Source organism: Dermacentor variabilis, chromosome 3 (genome assembly GCF_050947875.1).
Source record: "Dermacentor variabilis isolate Ectoservices chromosome 3, ASM5094787v1, whole genome shotgun sequence".
NCBI lineage: Eukaryota > Metazoa > Arthropoda > Arachnida > Ixodida > Ixodidae > Dermacentor > Dermacentor variabilis.
The window spans coordinates 188,472,026-188,485,635 of NC_134570.1; the positions used below are offsets into that span (position 1 = coordinate 188,472,026).

General features: G+C 45.1%; 1 protein-coding gene across 1 annotated transcript in view; it reads right to left on the reverse strand.

The window, feature by feature from the left end:
* The window catches only part of LOC142574953 (membrane metallo-endopeptidase-like 1), a 146,644-nt gene that overhangs the window by 110,063 nt on the left and 22,971 nt on the right, over positions 1-13,610 (reverse strand). The window lies entirely within an intron of this gene.

The following is a 13,610-nucleotide window of genomic DNA, read 5'->3' on the forward strand; positions in this document are numbered from 1 at the left end:
ATACGACGCAATTCGGCGTCGTTACCTGCGGGCCCCTTATGCGCGAAGAAGGTCACGTGCACGCCGGACAAGCCTCGCTCACCCCCGTCTTTCGCTTAGTGATTTTTTTATTTGTTATTCGGCGACAAACTATTCTCAGAAAGTCTGCGCGAGCACACATTCGTTTTTAATTGGTCTCTTGCCTTGATGAAAAAAATCCGGGCGCCTGTAACAAAAATGGCGGGAAGAGGCAAAAAACAAATCGGGCATTTCCCCCGAGGGGCGATGCACTGACTGCGATGACAAGGTGTAGCGTTGCGCTCGAACGACGGGGACGTTGTTCTAACAACGCGCGGATAAGACTAATGCAAGCGCGATATGCGCGGGTGCGCCGAAATTTCTGGCAAACGTTTTACCGCGCCGTGCGGCACTGCATTGAGAGTGTACAGGCTCCACTACGCTGTCCGTAGAAAGGGGAGCGCCAGTAAAATTGCACCACCTTTAGGTTTGAGCTCTGATATTCTTTTCCTGATTTGATGTTAGTAGCCCGACAAAATTTTCCGCCGTGGGTGTTATGTTTCATTAGATTGGTTTGTGGGCTGCCATTTTCAAAATTTTGAGGAATAATTTAGTCACGAATGTAAAGCCTGGTATGAGAAACTTTAGGGATATAATAGTTGTAGCAATATAATCCGCATATATTGAAGTGCGTTTAGCGTGGCATGGCCCGTAGCCTACATATACGTAAATATATGCAGATTTTCACGGCAACGCCAATGGAAAGGATTTCCTTAGAGTGTCTGTATAATTGCTATTACAATAAAATGTATTCGCAGTTTCAGAGTTCGTTGCCTGCGGCAGTGCCAAGCTCGGCTCGGGCAGGACAAGGCGACCAAGAGCAGCTCACGCCTGCGTGCATAGTCGCTCGTGAGGCGGACGCTGCGTCGCATTGGCGTCCAGGTGAACGGTCGACACAGAACCGTTCCGTAGCCGGGTGAAGTGTTTAGCCCTCTTGTGTATTATTTGAGATGCATGGAGGGGCATATGCTCTCGCTATGTACCAGATGCGTTGTCCTGAAGTTTGTAACCACTGCTGCGTGTGCTTTCACGTAACGCATTGGCCATCGTCCATTTGTCTGGTCGCAGCAGCGAGCCCTTCTGCAGTGTACAAATGGGGTCCTAAGATGAATTCTCGATGCTTCTGATGAATTCTCGATGAATTCTGATGCACGTCCTGATTGCTTAGGTGAAAAACAAGAAAATATTAAAGGAAGAAGAAAGATATGAGCAGCTGAACGCGACTGCGTGCAATTTGCCGTTGGTTATCTCAATAGATTTACATGTATTTAAGCTAGGTTATCAGTATCAACAACAGGCGGCCTTTGGGACATGCGCGATAATCTATTGCCTCCTAATTTATAGTTCTGACCTTTTGCACTGAAAGTTGCATTGGGTCTTATTGTTGAAAACCTACTGTTAACTTTTCCTTTCTGCTAATGTCTTCTTCGTTTGTTAGCTTCGAAGCCTCCTGTTTAATCTTTGCTCTTATGCTTAAAAGTCTGCATTGATCTAATTCATGTGGGCTTTATTTCTCTGAAGCGGCTGTGCTCTGAACCGCAGCTATCTATCAATGACATATAATCGGCTTCTACATTTTCATAGCTTAGATTTAGTGTCAATATTTGCAGTTATAGCTCCTTGTTCCGTCGGCACTGATTAGCAGAGTGCTCAGGGACAGTCTTTATCAAGGAAGTGTGACAGTGTTACCAGCTGTGTTAATAAGTCTCCGCTCTCTCAATGACGCATTCGAAGCTTCATCACAGCACACCGAATGCTAAAGAGTTCAGGAAAACAAGAACTGTTCTCCTCCTCCCCTAAGGCAGCTTCAGAGCAGTGAAAACAAATTCAAGAACTTATCAAGTGAGCCAACTTGACTTTGATTCACTCTGAATACGGTGCATATTTTAGAAGAAAGTAGCACTTTTCCCAGCATTTGCGGTTATGTAATAGCGTTAAGGGAGAGCTTTGGATAGATTTAACTTGTTACGAAACGAACAAATGTCTGGAAGTAGGAGAGTAATTTTGCACTTTAGTATCCTCGCTATGTTTATACACTCTTTAGTGTTGACTGAACAGACCCGAAACCAAGACGGGGATCATTGCAGGCACCTCGCCAAAACAGTGTACCTTTTTCATCCTTACTGCTTTGCTTCCCGATTATCTAAGGCTTCTAAGGCACCACTTAAAAACCTAAAAAGGGTACTTGAACTTTTTCTCGGTTTATTTTTGTCGATAGAGCGTGCAAGTCAACGAGCCAAAAGAGAGATGCAACACACATTTAATTGAACAACTGCACTTGACTGCATGACAGATACAATCAGCTAGGGACCTTCTCGTTCTTATGCTGGCGACCTTGAACAATGCCCTGTGGAATAATAGCTTGATCACCACCTGAACGTCCTCCTCTTTGGCACTCTCTCTATTGTCTGTCTTCGCTGTTGCCAGCCGGAGTGCACCTTTTCAGCAATAGCTGAACTTGTAGTAAGACTGCGGCGAAGACGTTTAACGCAGCGTAGAGCCGATAGAGGTTGTCAAAAGAACCCATTGTGTCACGGAAGAAGCCTGCGAGAAATTGCAAAAACAGTTCTAACGAAAAGTGAAATACAATTTGTTTGCACCAGTGGGTAGCCATATTCGCTTGCGAATCTAAAGCCCCGTTACGAAACACAGTACTGTGTTATTCACAAACGTCAGTCTTGCTTTGTGCTGCGTGACATTTTACGGTAACCCTGATACATTCCTTGATGAAGTTGTGCAATATCTCTAGTAATAAAGTTCGCCACATTAAGAGTATATTCCCGCACGAAGTATTTGAATGCGTTCTGCATAAGCAGCGAGCCGTCGATCAAAAGTTGTTGGTGCCCACGCTCCTTTCCGCATACCACCAGTGGCTATAGAATTGTGGGCTGTTGCCACAGTGCTCTGCGGAGTATAAGTCACCACGACGCAGTACTACGTCACTGAAAAGGCTACGGCACCCTTTTCTCCTTCTTAGGCGCCAAAACTTACCGAAAATCGGATATTCTCGCTCGGACTTCAGTTCAACCGGCATAGACTAATGCCTCCTAATATACGTCTAACCAGCTATCCGGTTTAACCGGAGAGAAGTGAATCCGGTCTCGAAAGCCGGCTATCCGGTTATCCGGATCTTAAGAAATGCATATTGAGGATATCTGATTTAAATAACCGGTTAGCCGGATATTCGAATATTCGGTTTCACTATATTTTCCCGCTGAAATTAATCCAAGCACCAGCTATCTTAGCCCAAGCGCCAATGTATTTAACTGCCACACATTCATTCTCAGTGTCAAATAATTTATCTACGCACCCCACATTTTAATCCTAAAGGCACTGAATTTAATACAAAGGTGCCTTTGCAGAGATGTTCTAACATGTTCAAAATAATGACGAAATGTTACAATTTCGCGCCGACCAAACATAACTGAAGAGATTTCTTGATGAGCGTTGTCATGTGACAACAAAATCCCTTCCTCGCGCAATATATGATTTAAATAATGCACTGGTATGGACATTTCTGCCAAGAACAGGTCATGTAAAACGTGGCTGTTTGGTGGCTTTGCTAACATGCATTGAAACAAAGGGGCGTCCAGCAACAAACCGTTGATTTCGAAAGCCCATAAAAACAGGTTAAAAAGAGCGTCACCTGACCTCTCATCATTTTGTTTTCTAGAAGGCCCGTTGGCATGCATAATAAATGAACGAGTTTCGAACAATGTCTGCGGTTGTAACCACATAACGCTCCTGAGAAAACGTTGAACAGGGTGCTACGGGATCTCACGTAACATTCGCCAGCATTTACCTCATTCTCAACTATATTGACATGGATTTTAAACTATCGGGCTTCGAAGGAGCTTTGTGATAGTACCCAGGAAGGGTAAGCTAGACAACGGAGAGAAGGATGTCACATGATCTTGTGTAACTTTCGGAAGCCCAAATGTGATTCACAAACACAGTAAGACGGGTGTCAAACAAACGGGAATAGCAAGAGCTATGAGATGTTACACACGTGGCGAACGTCAAATCACGTGGGAGACGCTGTCCCGTAACATCACGTATATTTTTCTGGCCCGTGCGTGATTCCCCCCCATACTGACATGGGTATCAAGCGATTCGGCTGCGAACAAGATCTGCGGTGGTACGCACTCCCCGTAATTCAGATCACGTGCAAGAGAGTCACGTGACATCACGCAACTTTAGCCAGACCAAGAATAATTACAAACCATGCCGACATGGACATCAACCGAACGGGAAAATCAAAAGCAATACAATGGTGTACACGTAGTTAACGTCAAATCACATGGGAAAGGGTGTCACGTGACCTCACGTATCTTTCGCTTGCCCATGCATGATTGCCAACCATACTGACATAGATATCAAACGATCGGGCTTGGAGCAAGGTGTGCGATGGTACGCACGTCGCGTACTTCAGGCTACGTACGATCACGTAACTTTCGCAAGCGCATGGGTAATTTCAATCCATTCCGACATGGATATCAAATGAACTGGAATCGAGAAAGCTATGCCGTGGTGCCCATGTAGCGAACCTCAGAGCAGGTGGCCAAGGGTATCACGTGACCTCACATAACTTTAAGAGGCCCATAGATGCCTCTCAACCACATTGACATGGATGGCGTACGAATTGAAAAGGAGTGTTGTGGGACCTCATGGGGCTTTCTCCAGTAAATGAATGATTTACAGACTTACTGGTATGTATAATAAACGATTGGGAGGCGAACAGCCAGTGTGACTTTTGACACCCAACAACACGAAAATCGAGGTGAAAGCCCGCCCCGTGATTTCACGTAAATCTGCGTGGAAGGTGGTTAATTGCTGAACCGATTTCCGTGGGTATCACGGCGAGCGGAATTTACACTGAAGGTGATGATGTACTGATATAAAACTTGAATTGGTAAAGCTTGCCATAATTTTTTTCCTTCCTCGCACACGCACAGGACGACTGAAGTACTTGCAAATTCTGGTTTCTGTAGTTACTGTTCACAAATTAGCGATGCCATCGAATTGCTGTAAGGGTCTCGTTCATCCGGATGCTATGCTACATTGTGCGTAGTTACTGCACACTGAGTCAGGAGCTTCAGGAGAAGTGTTTGCAACCATCGCGGAAGCACTGCGTGCTAATAAAATTTATTAAAATCTTTCTTCCTTCCCCTCCATTCGAAAACGTCACCCGCACACTTGAGATAGGTTTTTGTCGTTGGGAAATGAAGCTGTTAGGAAGCTCAGGCAGTCGTGGTAAGCGATTATAATTTGATATGGACATGTCAGGTAAACATGGTTGCTAAAGTTGGCTGGTGGCTGCCAGGTTGCTCATTGCATACATGGTGCTACATTTTTCTTGTGCGCACATAGGTTAACTGAGCAAGCTGCCCCAACTGAGCCGCATGTGCTGTAGAGAAATCTTGACAACTTTGTCACGAGAAAGCGCAACGATGCAGATTAGAAGGTTCTCTGACTTGTATCCTTTTGATGTGCATAGTGTACTATGATATTACACTCTCTTGCTATTTGCTCACCTCAGTGCATCGTGAAGTGCGCGTATACATTAAAATGGCGAACTGAAATATTAGAAAAATTGGGAAATATATATTACAACGCTACACGAGTTCAAGCATTGCATTGTTTGAAGTAGAGAAATCATACCAAAATAATTCTCGCCGATTTTATTCAGGTCATATATTTCGTACCGTCGAGTTGAGAATTCGGGTGAAAGTTGGCCCTCAACTTGTTCGAGTCAAAGTCGCATGGCGAATTAAAAAGAAGAACTAGATATGACCGTTATATTTTATTACGCCTAGTCATACTTCTGCTCATGGTTCGGAAAGGCGCGTATCTCTTTTCACGTGCTAAGGAATTTTGTGCAGTTATAATGAACAAAGCAGCGCCAGTGGGTTGGCCAGTGGGTTGACCAGTGGGTTGACCAGTATGTTGACGTGACGTGACTTACGCTCCCCACCACTACTTCAGTGAGTGGTATTTCTCCATATTCCTCTAAGTGGATTGCCAGTGAGTGGTTTTTCTCCGTATTTCTCTGTGTTGGCTGACCAGTGTGATGACAAGGCCCTCTACCAGGGAGAAAGAGAGAATGAGGCTGCCAGGATGGTGTAGCGTATAAGGAGGTAAGCGAGATGCCACAAACATATCGTCTCTGCCCATGCGTGCAGGATCACGCACGCTTAACGTTCTGTCACCCGTAATGATGCATTAAACTTCAGTTATTAGCTTTTACATCAAATCCTCTTGCCTGCCGGACCCTCAACGATGTTCAATCTGGTTCCAACTCTACACTGTTGAAGGTCGCCGAAACCTTATCACCGAGACATCTTTATGTTTGTGAATCACCGAATGACTTGAGAAAGTTTCGTGATGGCACGTGACAAGTTGACACACTTTATCTCGTGGTCTGACGTTCTTTTAGTGCGTACCATTGCAGAGCGTATTCGAAGCCAGTTCGTATAATATCTATGTCCAAGGAGGCGAAAATAAATGAAAAATATTATTGGGAAGCACCCATGGGCCTGCGAAAGTTACGTGGGGTCACGTGATACCCTTCGCCAACTGGTAGTGAGGTTCGCTACGTGGGTACCACGGCATAGCTTTTTCGATTCCCGTTCGTTTGATATCGATGCCGGTACGGTTGCACATCAACCATGGGCTTGCTAAACTTACGTGACTTTACGTGACTTTTTTTCACGTGATCTGAAGCAATCGACGTGTGTACCGTCGTACAGCTTCTTCGAAGACGGTTGGTTTGATATTCAAGCCAGTATGGTTGCGAATGACCCATGAGCCAGGCGAAAGATACGTAAGGTCACGTGACACCCTTTCCCATCTGATTTGACATTCGAAACGCGCGTACCATCTCATATCTTTTGCGATCTACGTTCGTTTGATCATAATGTCGGTGTGTTTGTGAATCAGATGTCGGCTTTCGAAAGGTACGCTAGGTCACCTGGCACTCTTTACCACTTGGCCTGACGTGTCTTGCGTGGGTGCCATCACGGTGCTTCTTCGAAGACCGTTTGTTGGATATTCATGTCAGTATGGTTGGCAAAGACCCATGGACCTCGCGAAAATTACGTAATTTCACGTGACATCCTTTTTCTCGTAGTTTGGCGTGCGTACCATCGCAGACCTCGTTCGAACCCGGATAATTTGATATCCATGTCAGTATGGTTGGCAATCACCCATAGGTTAGCGAAAGATACCACTAGTTGAGGCGACAGATCGATACGGGTTAGAACTCATTACAATACCGGGGTGTTACACACGTTTAGGCAATAGTGTAGCGGCGGATACAACCCCGGATCTAGCTTTCTCGAGCCATCCAGGGGAGACGCGGTGGACAAATTTGGAGGAAAATTTGGGCAGTGACCATAACATTGTCTCGATAGGTATCAATTCCCCCAAAATCCGTCGCTCCCTAGGGAGGGCTTGCATTACAGACTGGACTGTATATCGAGATAAACAAGAGCAGCTCATTTTCCCAGAAGATATTGAAACCTGGGTGGAGCAAATACGCGAAACACACGAAAGAGCAACGAGGGAGATTGCTACAACATCGGATATAACAGCGGTAGACAGCCGCCTCATACATTTATGGGAAGCACGCAGAACCCTGACGAGACGATGGAAAAGACAAAGATTAAATAGAAAGCTCAAAATACACATAGCTCAACTAACACAGGGGGCTAATGCTTATGCACAAACACTAGAAAACAATAATTGGCACCAATTCTGTGAATCTCTACAAGGAACCTTACACACAAAAAATACATGGGCCATTTTGAGAAGCATGATAGATCCTGCAAGTACAAAAACAGCGACGAACCGAGATCTGCGATTGCTTGAATGCGAATTTCGAGACGCTGACACCCATCTCCTAGACACACTAGAAGACATGTATATAGGAGCAAATTCCACGCAAAACCATGATACTCCCACATATTTAGGAAGTAACAATGAGGAGCTAGATGCCTCTATATCGGTGGCAGAGGTTTTCGCGGCAGCGCAAACTTTCAAGAAAAATACGGCGCCTGGACCGGACAAAATAACAAACGCCATGATTCGCAATCTTAGCCTCAATGCTTTAACAGGGCTAACAGATCTTTTTAACAAACATGTATGGACTGAAGGAGGTCAAATCCCACAGGCATGGAAGCATGCAGAGATAATTCTAATACTGAAACCAGGGAAACCGAGGGACATAAAAAACCTCCGACCCATATCCCTTACCTCATGTCTGGGTAAGCTTTTTGAAAAGGTTATACAGATGAGACTCACTAGGTACATAGAAAACAACAACCTTTTCCCGGAAACTATGTTCGGCTTTAGACAGCATATATCGGTACAGGACGTGTTTCTCCTACTGAAAGAAGAAGTATTAAACACAGAGAGAGGAAATGCAGACAGATTCATAGTAGCATTAGATATCAAAAAAGCTTTCGATACCATCTCGCACGAAAGCATTTTAACGGAACTATCGAACATGCACTGCGGACAGCGCACTTATGAATACATAAAATCCTTTCTAGACAACCGCACAGCCACGATAGGGCTAGGATCCACCCGCTCAGATGTTCTACAGCCCCCCAAAAAAGGAACGCCGCAAGGTTCAATTCTTTCACCGCTACTCTTCAATATAGGGATGAAAGGACTAGCGGTGAAACTACAGCGGATCCCAAACTTAGGACATGCGATTTACGCGGACGACGTAACTCTCTGGACCGCAAAGGGATCTCTAGGGGAACGTCAGGAAACCCTCCAGAAGGCAATTGGCATTGTTGAGGATCATGTAACAAAAGCTGGCATGAATTGCGCCCCGGAGAAGTCCGAACTAATCCGAGTAAGAGCGCCTTATACACGAAAGGACGATAGACTTCCGATAAAGCTTGCTCTGGGAGGTCAAACAATACAGGAGGTATCTAAAGCTCGGATACTCGGACTATGGATACAGGAAAATGGAGCAGTAGGGCACACGATCGCAAATCTCCGGAAAACGGTTAACAGCGTGTCTAGGATGATAAACAGAGTAGCAAGAAACAGAAAAGGCTTCAAGGAGGAAGAGACGATAAGGCTCGTACAGGCATTTATCATAAGCCGTGTAACCTTTGGCCTTCCTTTCCAAAAAGTCTCAAACTCAGAGGAAGCTAAAATAAACGCCCTTATACGCACAGCTTATAAGGCGGCGCTTGGTCTACCGATGTGCACTAGCACGACCCTTTTTAATGCAATGGGTATTAGCAACACGTTTGAAGAACTCGTGGCTGCAACACTGATCGCACAACGAGAAAGGCTCAATTCCACGGAGCAAGGTCGAACACTTCTCCGTCGATTAGGGTATCCACTCAGACCGGCACATTGTAACGACCAAACAGAACTACTCCCACCGAACATACGAGCGCAGATCTCTGTGTCCCGAATCCCTAAAAACATGAGCGAGAAATACCACAGACAACGGCGCCTTGCACGGGCCAGGACACTCGAACGCAGGTTCGGTAGAAATCCGGAGGTTTATTACACGCACGCATGCAAACAGGATAGCAAAACTTTCACTGTGGTAGCCACAAACGCACAAACTACTATTTCCGCAACAGTCAGAACAGGGTCGGTGGCCACAGCAGAGGCTACTGCGGTGGCTCTGGCTATACGTGACGCTGAAAATAGAGCACGTTCTGCGTTAATACTAACCGACTCTCTGTCGGCATGTCGCCTTTTCATGGCAGGCACCCTGCCCAAACTCACTGTCAAAATCCTAGGAAGAAATCTCACGGAACACCACGCTATTACGTGGTGTCCGGCGCACGCCGGAGTGAGCGGTAACGAGAGGGCGGACCGCCTCGCTCGAGAATATAGCATCCGAGCGACGGAACGCACTATCGTAGAATCTCCGATCACAGCAAAAGATATCTTGGAGGCACAGAGACGAGGAAGGCAACGGTATAGCTTTCCAGACACATCCTTGGACTCAGCGCAAATGCGGGACTAGCGCCGACTACAAACCCGTACATACCCACACCTACTTCTACTACACCACATACACCCCACCCGGTATCCCAACACTTGCCCTTGGTGCGGAGGGCGGCCATCTCTTGACCATATCACATGGTCGTGCCAGAGTCGGCCACAAGAAATCCAATCACCCCTTATGGGGCAAAACTCCAACAGTAGGCAGTGGGAGGTGTGGCTAGCCAGCACGGTGCGGGAGGACCAACTGGCCCTTCTCGACCAAGCCCGGCGTGCCGCGATCGCCAGTGGGGCCCTGGACTGAGGGACCCACCCACTGGACCTGAGTGTGATTTTTTTTTCTTTTTTAAATAAAAGTTATACTACTACTACTACTACATAAGGTAAGGTGACACCCATTCCCACGCCATTTCACGTAACTACGTGTACATCATCACATAGCTTTTGATTTTCACGTTCGTTTGATATCCATGTCGGCATGGTTGGTAATTACCTATGGTCTGGCTAAAGTTACGTGCTGTCACGTGACTCTTTGCCACGTGGTCTGAAGTACGCGAAGTGCGTACCATCGCAGACCTTGTTCGAAGCCCGATCGTTTGGTATCCATGTCAGTATGGTTGGCAATCATGCATTGGCTAGCGAAAGATGCGTGAGGTCACGTGACACACTTTCCCACGTGATTTGACGTTAACTACGTGTACACCATCGTATAGCTTTTATTTTCCCGTTCGTTTTACACCCATATCTCACTGTCTTTTTGAATCACGTGTGGGCTTCCGAAAGTTACGCAAGGTCATGTGACATCCTTTACCATGTGGTCTAGCGCACCCTTCGTAAGTACTATCGCAGAGCTCCTTCGAAGCCCGATCGTTTGGTATCCATGTCAGTATGGTTGAGAATCAGGAATATGCTGGTGAATCTTATGTGAGACCCTGTAACACCCTCTTCCACGTGATGTCAGATGCGTTACGTGGTTAAAATCGCATAGATTGCTCGAAGCTCGTTCGTTTGATATCCCTGTCAACGGGCCTTGTTGAAAACAAAACGATGAGAGGTCACGTGACGCTCTTTTCAGCTTGTTTTTATCAGCTGTAGCAATCAACAATTTGTTGCTGGATGCCGCTTTGTTTCAATGCATGTCAGCAAAGCTATCAAACCAGCTACGTTTTGCATGACCTGTTCATGGCAATAATATAATGTCCATAACAGTGCAATATTTCGATGCTGTATCACGCGGGAAAGGTTTTTTTGTAGTCGCATGACAATGCTCTTCAAAAAAGCTTTTCAGTTATGTTTGGTGGGCGCAAAATTATAACTATCGTCATTGTTTTGAACTTTTATAACACCTACGCAAATGCATCTTCGGAATAAGTTCACTGGCGTTAGGATTAAAATACGTGGCATGTATAATAACTTATTTGGCGCTGGCATTAAACTGACTGGCGCTTCGACTAAAATAGCTGGCGCTTGGAATAATTTGAAGGGGAAAAACAGTAATAATATTTTAGAGAGCACAGCAATTCGGAAAGATAAATTTAAAACGAAAGATAAGGAGGTTAACAAGATAGGATATCGTGTTTTCACGAGCGGTTGCAATAATAACTACAAATGTAATACACAAGAATAGGAGAGGTAATTTGGGCCCAAGTACAGATGAACAAACACCAGGGTATCCGAATAACCGGCTATCCGAATGTTCGGTTACTGATAACCGAATTACCAACCGCATAACCGATCACTCCAGTTATCCGGTTTTCAAATTCGAAGAACCAGATAACCGGTTTTTCCGCAAAACCGGTTTGATGTTGCTGCACTAGCCTAGAGCGTTTACAGCGGCTTGTGCGCTGTGCGAAAAAGAAGGAAAAAAAAAAGGCGCTACCAACTGCGACGCCATACGAAGATTTTTGAGTGCAACTCACCGCGTTGCAGCGAATGCCCGCCGAAAGAAGGGAATTGGCTTGCTTTCTTTTTTATTGTGGCATAAATTATATCGACACTTCAGGAGCAATTTCGTTATCGCCGTCGCCCTGAGATACCGTATAAAGTCCAAGGGAGATAAAATCGTCGCCGTACGCCGTGTGCTGTATGCGCGAGTGTAAGCGTGCGAGGGTAATCCGGTGTTCGCGGCTTAATCTCGCGCACTTAAGAGGAAGCTTTAGCTCGGGTGCTCCTATCTAAATACATGTAAAAGCAGAATTCGTTTTTCTCGGCAACCACTGCACCAAATTTGACGAGGTTTGTTGCATTTAAAAGACAAACTTAAAATCTAGTGACTGTTGGTTTCGAATATCTGAGTTAGATCGTCAATTTTTTATTAAAAATTGGCAAAAATCGAAACTTTTCAAAAAACGAAACTATCAAGTTTACTACTCTGTAACTTAACCATTAAAAATGATAATACAATTCTGTGAATTGCATCTAATAGTACATCTAAAGCGGACAAAATTGATATGTTACACATTAATATAAAAAAATTTAATCATAGAGAAATACAACTTTTGCAAAACCGTTGTAACCAACGTAACAAATTCACGTAACATGTAAAATGACATATTGAATTTGTCCGCTTTGAATGATCTGATGGATGCCGTTTACAGAACCGCGATATCGGTTCTTGATGCAGAGCTATGAATTTATAAACTTCGTGCTTCTATTTTTTTCAAACGGTCAAATATATGAAAATCGTTTTAAGAAAATTCAAGCCCTAAATCGAAATTCCGCTTCCAACAGTCACTAGAATTTAACTTTCTCTTTCAAATGCGACAAATTTCATCAAAATCGGTCCAGGGGTTATCTCACAAAAACGCTTTTGCGTTTTACATGTATTTGAATAGGCCGCGTCGGAGTTGGGCCCGAGCTAAAGCTTCCTCTTAAGCGAGGGAAGCGGGGAGGAAGCGCGTCCGTGGCGCGCAACGATCAGAGGGGAAGGTAGGGAGGGAGGGCGCATTCTGTTCCGGGCTGCCCAAATGGGCCGCGCGCCTCCACCCGGGCTACTGGATCTTGAAAGCCATCCGCGACGTGGACAGAGTCCGGTCGGGCGCTGTGTTTTTGCGGCTTAGTTCACACTGTTGCGAGACGCAGGACGGAAGTGAATTCGCTTGCTATTGCTGCCGGCTTCCTTAATTGCTACAGCTTTTTGACAGTGAGTGTCCGCGATCATCGAGTGAGATGTTTTCATGTTGGTTTGTGCGTGGGTGACACCATGCTTGTTAATTTATTTATTATGCCTATGTATACAAATTTATGTGGCAAAGGAAATTACTATCCTTACTTCATATAGCCAGCTGTCCACTAATTGCTATCGCAGTTGATGCTTCGTCTTTCGGGCGAAACCGCGACTTATTTAAACTGTATAACAACATCCTGCGCACATAATCAAATGGTGGCGTCGTGCACCGAAAAATATAGCCTGCAGCACTATGTTATCTCCAGGTATCCTGCAGCATAAGAAGGGCAAACGCAAATTCAAACATTGTGCGGATAGTGCTCTTAGCCAATGAATGGCAGTCTATCATAGAATAATGAATACTTTTTAAATATTGAGCTTCTAAATAAGGTTGTTAGCTTTG